The 7,087-nt window shown below is 44.0% G+C and overlaps 1 pseudogene; it reads left to right on the top strand.

The window, feature by feature from the left end:
* The first annotated feature begins 527 nt into the window (after positions 1–527).
* On the top strand, positions 528–1,558 carry LOC121042048 (interferon regulatory factor 3-like; annotated as a pseudogene).
* Positions 1,559–7,087: the final 5,529 nt, after the last annotated feature.

Below are 7,087 nucleotides of genomic sequence, written 5' to 3'. Positions count from 1 at the left end.
TAAGGGGGTGCACACCTACGACTCGGAGAGGTGCCGGGAGTCCAGAGACCTGGGTGCGCCAGCCCCCCCCCCCCCCCCCCCCCCACCCCCAGCCCCACCCCCACGTGGGGAAGGCCGAGGATCCTACCCGGCTGAGGCGTGGCCGGGGAGGGGGGAGGGGCGCTGGCGGGCCCGGGGCCGCAGGAGCGTCCACATCCGCACCTCCTGGGCGCCCCACTGGCTGCAGGACCCTGGGCTGGTGGACTTCGCCTCTTCCAGGCCCCCACCCAGGCAAGACATGAGACACACAGAGCCTGCACGCTGACCCTTCGCCCCGGAAAAGGAGTTTCCGGTCCGCCCTCCCCCGGAAGAGAGTGCAGTCTTCAGACGAGGACCCAGTGAGGACCCCCAAGACCTTCGGGCCAGTTCTTCAAGTTCGTCACCTCAGGAGTTTGGGACTTTCCTGAACCAGAAACCTCTCCAGACAACAAGGGCAGAGCAGTACCTGTGCTACCCCGCAGAACATTCTGGAAGAGTTGCTGAGTGACATGGTCTTGGCCCCATTCCCAGATGCGAGGCCTTCGGGCTTACCTGTGGCCCCTGAGCACCACCCTCAGTTCTTCCTGAGCCCCAACTTGGGCATCTCTGCTGTTTGCTCAAACTCGGAACCCACTGAAAACCCACCTGAGGAGGCTGTTGGAGCCCGAGGAAGGTGAGTGCCAGGAGGGGCCGGGGCCAGGGCGATGGGCCCTCTACACTTCAAAGTCTCCCCCTTCGTGTCACTGCTGCAGCTGCTCAGAGTGAAAGTTCCACCTTTTATCACCTTCTCCCCTGGCCCCCATGTCTTCCACCGGCTGTCTTCTGCCCTAGGAGCACTTGGTTGGTGGGGTCAGAAGCAGGGGATAGGACATGGCCTGGGCAGCTAATAAGACTGCCAGACCTGGGGTGCCCTTGATGGGGCCATGACCTGCCAGATGAGGCTTGTGCTGGGCTCCCTGAGGGCAGGGTGGGTGGGGACGAGAATCTGGTTCTGTGGAGGGCAAGCCAGCACCTCTGGCCACAGAGGCTGGGGTATTGCCAGCCAGATCAGCTGGGCTGTGAGCGAGACACTCGTTCCTGGTAGTGGTCACAGGCCAATGGTGAGGTCACTAGGAACAAGTAAGGAAGCATGTTTGGCCACGGCCCTTTCCTGGCAGATCCGATTGTCTTCATCCAAGGAAGTGGACACTCCCCAAGTTATACGCTCGTTTCTTCACGGGGAAGTCATGGCCCCAGGACCAGGTGTGGATCAAGAGGCTTGTGATGCTCACGGTTGTTCCCACGTGACTCAGGGCCCTGTTAGACATGGACCTATTAGGGGGTGCCTCCTTACTGGAGAACGCTGTGGACCCCATATTTCCAACACCAACCCACTCTCCCTCTCCTCCACTGATACAAGGCCTGCCTCCAGGACCTGGTGGAGGAATGAATTTCTAGGTCACTGGGGAGGCCTGAGCCCTCACTCTTCATTGTATACATCCTTTGCCTCTCCCCTGGACCAATAAACTGGTTCTTGCCATGGTTAAACAAACAAACCCAAACACCCTCAAATATAAAGCAATGTATAGATGGTACAGTGAAAGACCCCACTCTGATAATGGCCCAAAACATGATTCCCCAGAGAGGGCCATTGGTAAGAGTATTTTAGAGGTTGATGGGCAGTGAGCCTGCAAGACACATCTAGTTTGCAGATGACCACTTAGAATATGTGTTTTTTAATATTTCTAATGGTTGCCACAAAATAAAAATCAGAAGGTTCATGTAACTGAAATAGTTTCGTGGAGCTTTCAAGGTGGAAGAGAGGTAAATAGACTATCACAAAGTAGCATGAACAGGACCATGATGTATAGATTTTCTGGGAGAATCCAAATTCTGTCAACCCATTAGCAAAGAATAGCTGAGGCTGAGTGGTGTCAGTTGGTTTCACATAGTGCTCTCAAGGTTGTCACAGTCCCCACCTGACCCGTTTATAAAACCAGTCTGGCCCCCTTATGCATCTGGCCCCCTTATGCATCTGAGTTTGCAATGTCTCTCCTTACGAAGCCCTTCTATAATATTGTGAATAATATGAGCACTGCCTACCATCTTCTTTTCCATTATATGCATGTCAATATACACAACTCTACCTATTTGTTCCTCTGTTATGACTACATTATGGTACATGCACAGTCTCTTCCTGCTGGATATTTGGGTCAGCTCTGTTTGTCTTCAGTTACAAACAGTGTAACAATAAATGCCCTTGTTTGTAACTCTGCATATCTTGTGGGCATTTCTCTTGAATCAACTTCTAAATGGGAAATTACTGAGTCAAAGGGACGCACGTATAAAATTTCAATAGATAATGCCAATATGCTGAAGTTGGTTTAGAATCCAAGACTTTTTTTAGCCCAAAGCAAGGGATAAGGAGTGGTTGAGGTTCAAGAGTGGCATCGAGAGATGAAGTGTCCACCATTGGAGCCCTCTTTCTTCAACACCCATACCCGTATACTCCTACTCTACCCTTGGCTAACGACTACAGAGATAATACTGGTGAATGGAGAACTAGACCTCACAGGACAAGTATATATTAGGATTCTGGCTGACAAATTAATTCTGTCATAAATTGGGGCCTGAAAAACAAAATGAGCTAACAGCTCTAGTTATATTTATGAGATTTTTCATTTGTTATTAAAAATCAAAGAACCTTTTATCCAAATATATTTGGGTAAAATAATAAATCAGTATATTTGACCAGTTTTGATTTAGTTTTTTTGGCGTTTCTTATTATTGTATCTAAAAAGGAAGTACCCCCTGCCCCCCCCCGGCGCTCCTGGGTGGCTCAGGCCTGGGTGGCTCAGGTGGCTCTGAACCCTTGAGCGTTCAGACTTCGGCTCAGGTCATGATCTCGCGGTCTGTGAATTTGAGCCCCGTGTTGGACTTTGCTGACAGCTCAGAGCCTGGAACCTACTTCAGATTCTGTGTCTCGCTCTCTCTCTTCGCCCCTGTCCCACTCACTCACACGCTGTCTCCTTCCCTCTCTTTCTCTCTCTCTCAAAAATAAACATTAAAATAAATAAATAAATAAATAAATAAATAAATAAATAAATAGGAAGTACCCTCTGATATTCCTTCTGTTTGTATTTCAGGCTTATTTCCCTTTCTGTTTCTAGTAGATTAACCTGATGTTACTGTGTGCAGGCCGCTTATATTTCCAAGGTTTGGGTTCTTCTGAATGGAAGTAAAGATAAAAATCTGCAGTCAAAATTGCAATACAGTATTGATTAAAATAGCCTCTTTTTTACGATAAATGCAGCACATGGGATGTCTTGAAGGTTAGAAGTGCAGACTGCCTGGGCATCAAGCCTGACTTCCCCAAGCACTGTCGAGGGCAATGCTGTCTCTATGCTTCTGTTTCCTCATCTATGAAGATGGGAGTAATAATAGGGTTATAGTTCTTCGCACAGAATCTGGCACAAAATAATGTTAATTGTTATTATTTATTCCAGCATAATAGCCAGCTCCACCCCCTCTGAAAGTTCTGCAGAGTGCTGCAGTGCCCCAAACCATATAAGCCTCTAGGCAGCTACTCTGAGTTGACATTCATGTCATGGCTAAATCGGAATGAATAACTCCTTCAGGAAAAGAAACCAGGAGTTGGTCTCAGTTTGAAACTATACTTTAGATGCAAAACGACAGATAATAAGAGGCCTGGTAAGAGAATAATAGCTGACCTTTACTGAGCACTTACTCTCTGTCACACTCTTTGAAGCATTTTATGAGCATTTTCTCACTACATGCTCACAATAATCCTATGGAGTAAGTGCTATTATTATCATCCCCGTTTTACAGATGAGAAAACCAAGTACAGAGTGTTTAATCAACTTGCTATAGGTCACACTGTTATTTAATAAGATGACACAGACCTTCTGACTCCAGAGTTTCTGCTCTTAACCACCATATTAAGTTAGAAGCAATCACAGAAAAAAGGTAAATCACAGGACAAAAAGAGGAATTCAGATATCGTCAACTCGTATCGTTCAAGCAACTTTTACGCACCAGACACTTTTCTAAGTGGTACCAATACATGTTAGGAAGCGTATTCCTTACCGCAAGCCTGAGAAGTACTTATTACTGAGAGCACTTTTATGGATGAGGCTTAAGCTGTTTAATACCCAGGGTCACAGACTTGTTAATACTGGAGGTGGGTTTCCAAAGCATTCCCAGGCTTTCTCCCTAGGAATGCACTAAGAATTCCAAACACAAATGAGTCGTCCTCATCACTCAGCAAATATTTATTAAGCACTTAGAGAGTCAGGCACAAATGAACAATACAGAGATGGTTCCAGCACTATGGAACAGAGATTATGTGGAAGAGAGATACAATTTATAAGGCCAAGTGAGTAAATAACATAATATTATATAACTAATATATAATTAACACCATTACAGGGCTCAAGAAATGTCTAATTGATTTGACAAATGTTTATAGTCAGTTATAGGAAAATTATTCTAATTCTTAAAAAATAAAAAGACATTTTCTTCTCATGTATTTGTTATCATAGCAGACCCCATCTATGAAGAAAGACATCTAGGACTAACCAGGGTATTTAGGGGATTACTCGCTTTTGCAACTTTCCCACCTATGATCAAAAGTGTAAGATTGTGGTTACCCAATAGCCTAGGCAAACGGTCAGCTTTTGCACAGACTTGCCCCGAGTTTAATAAGAATTAAGGTTGCATCCTGCTCATGGTTTTGAATAAAAACATTTACTGATTTCATCAGAAAGGAAACAGTAAAGGAAGAGGAGGAAGACCGGTTAGGAGTGATCATAGCCCTTTCCCTTTGTAAGGCACAGTATCTGTTATGGCTTAGCATCTACATACAGCAGTTTCGGAGCTTTGTAATTTATTTTTCTTTTTAATGGCTGTGTTATCAATGGTAATGCATAGGGTATTAGTGTTACCGGATTTAACTCTCCCTGTTGTAAATGTTTTAGTAAAGCTAAAGTGATTTCAGCCATCTTAATTATCTTTGAAAATTTTACACCAGTAACATATGCTCATTGTAGAAAAATTAGAAAAACACATGAACAAAATGGAAAAAATTTAAATCAACTAATATGTCTAGAAGCCAGAAATAATTGTTGCTGATGGTTTTGCATACATTCCTCTAGTCTCAATATTATATATTTATGTATTATTCTTAAATAAGTTAGGCTCATACAGCTTATAAATTTCTATATTTAGCTCATTATGAATGTCCTTTATGTCATTAAATATACATCTCCCCAGGGGCGCCTGGGTGGCTCAGTCAGTTAAGGGTCTAACTTTGGCCCAGGTCATGATCCCACAGTTCGTGACTTCAAGCCCACGTTGGGCTCTCTGCTGTCAGTGTGGAACCTGCTTCATATCCTCTGTTCCCCTCTCTCTCTGCCCCTCCCCTGCTTGCATCTCTTTGTCTCTCTCAAAATAAATAAATTAACTTTAAAATAAATATACATCTCCACTATCATTTTTGATAGTATATATCAAATACATATATATATATATTTGATAGTATATGTATATTTGATAGTATACACACACATATGTATATATATACAGGCGCCCCTGACCAGCTGATTTTTAATATTAACAGAATGGTAAGATGCATTCTTACTTACTTTCCTACTTTCCCTTCTTGCACAATTGCCTTTAGGATTCCCTTCTAATCATTTAGAGGAAGAAATACAACTGTGTTTATTAGATTACTGTCTTCAGGGTACCTGGGTGGCGCAGTTGGCTAAGCATCCAACTCTTGATTTCAGCTCAGGCCATGATCTCAAGGTTCATGGATTCAAGCCCCACATTGGGCTCTCTGCTGTCAGTGCAGAACCCACTTCAGATCCTCTCTCCTCTCCCTTCCCCCCCTCTCTTTTTCTCTCTCTTTCCCCCTCTCTCAAAACTAACATTTAAAAAATTAGAAAGTAGATTAATGTCTTCTATTAAAAATGAAGATGAAGGGGCACCTGGGTGGCTCAGTCGGTTAAGCGGCCGACTTCGGCTCAGGTCATGATCTCACGATCCGTGAGTTCGAGCCCCACGTCGGGCTCTGTGCTGACAGCTCAGAGCCTGGAGCCCGTCTCAGATTCTGTGTCTCCCTCTCTCTCTCTGCCCCTCCCCTGTTCATGCTCTGTCTCTCTCTCTGTCTCAAAAATAAATAAATGTTAAAAAAAAAGGTTTTTTTTAAACGTTTAAAATGTTTAATTTGGGGCGCCTGGGTGGCACAGTCGGTTAAGCGTCCGACTTCAGCCAGGTCACGATCTTGCGGTCCGTGAGTTGGAGCCCCGCGTCAGGCTCTGGGCTGATGGCTCAGAGCCTGGAGCCTGTTTCCGATTCTGTGTCTCCCTCTCTCTCTGCCCCTCCCCCGTTCATGCTCTGACTCTCTCTGTCCCAAAAATAAATAAATAAACGTTGAAAAAAAAATAAAAAAAAAATAAAATGTTTACTTTAAAAAAAAATTTAAAAAAAAAATGAAGATGAAGAACTATAAGTAAGAATCCCTCCCCGGGTGTGCAAATGGTGAACTATGATTTATGGTGCATAAAATGGGCAGGGCTCTGCCCTTCTTTTGGTTCTTCACAGTGCTTGTGATTTGTTTAGAATACACTAGAAGAGAGTATCCCAAAGCCTGGGTTACCCCAACAGAAAATGGTTAACACAAAATCACACAGTAAGGAAGTTACTATTTTCTCCTTCACTCTTCTGATTGTCAAAGAGAAAGCCTCAGTCTGTGTCTATGGTAAACAGCATAAAGAATAGGATGCAAATGACTGAAGTTAGGGATATATGGGGTTAGAGCATCTTGGTCCGTAAAGAACTGACCAACCACTTGTTCTGGCATATTCTTCTTTGGGTTTAGTTTGGATTAGAGGAGAACCATCTGATTTTTGGTTTTCTTATAGGATCTGCCTGCAAAAAAAGAAGATAAGAAGAATCCTACATCTATTAAGCATTTATTGTATGCATCATTTCACTGACTCCTCAGAACAACCCAATGAGACAGGCTCTATTAGTAACCTCATTTTATACATAAGGAATTCAAGGAACA

The sequence above is a fragment of the Herpailurus yagouaroundi genome, unplaced genomic scaffold (assembly GCF_014898765.1).
Source record: "Herpailurus yagouaroundi ecotype Mexico unplaced genomic scaffold, PumYag 29, whole genome shotgun sequence".
Taxonomy (NCBI): Eukaryota; Metazoa; Chordata; class Mammalia; order Carnivora; family Felidae; genus Herpailurus; species Herpailurus yagouaroundi.
The sequence above is the reverse complement of the archived record's forward strand: the minus strand, read 5'-3'. Positions and strand labels throughout refer to the sequence as shown.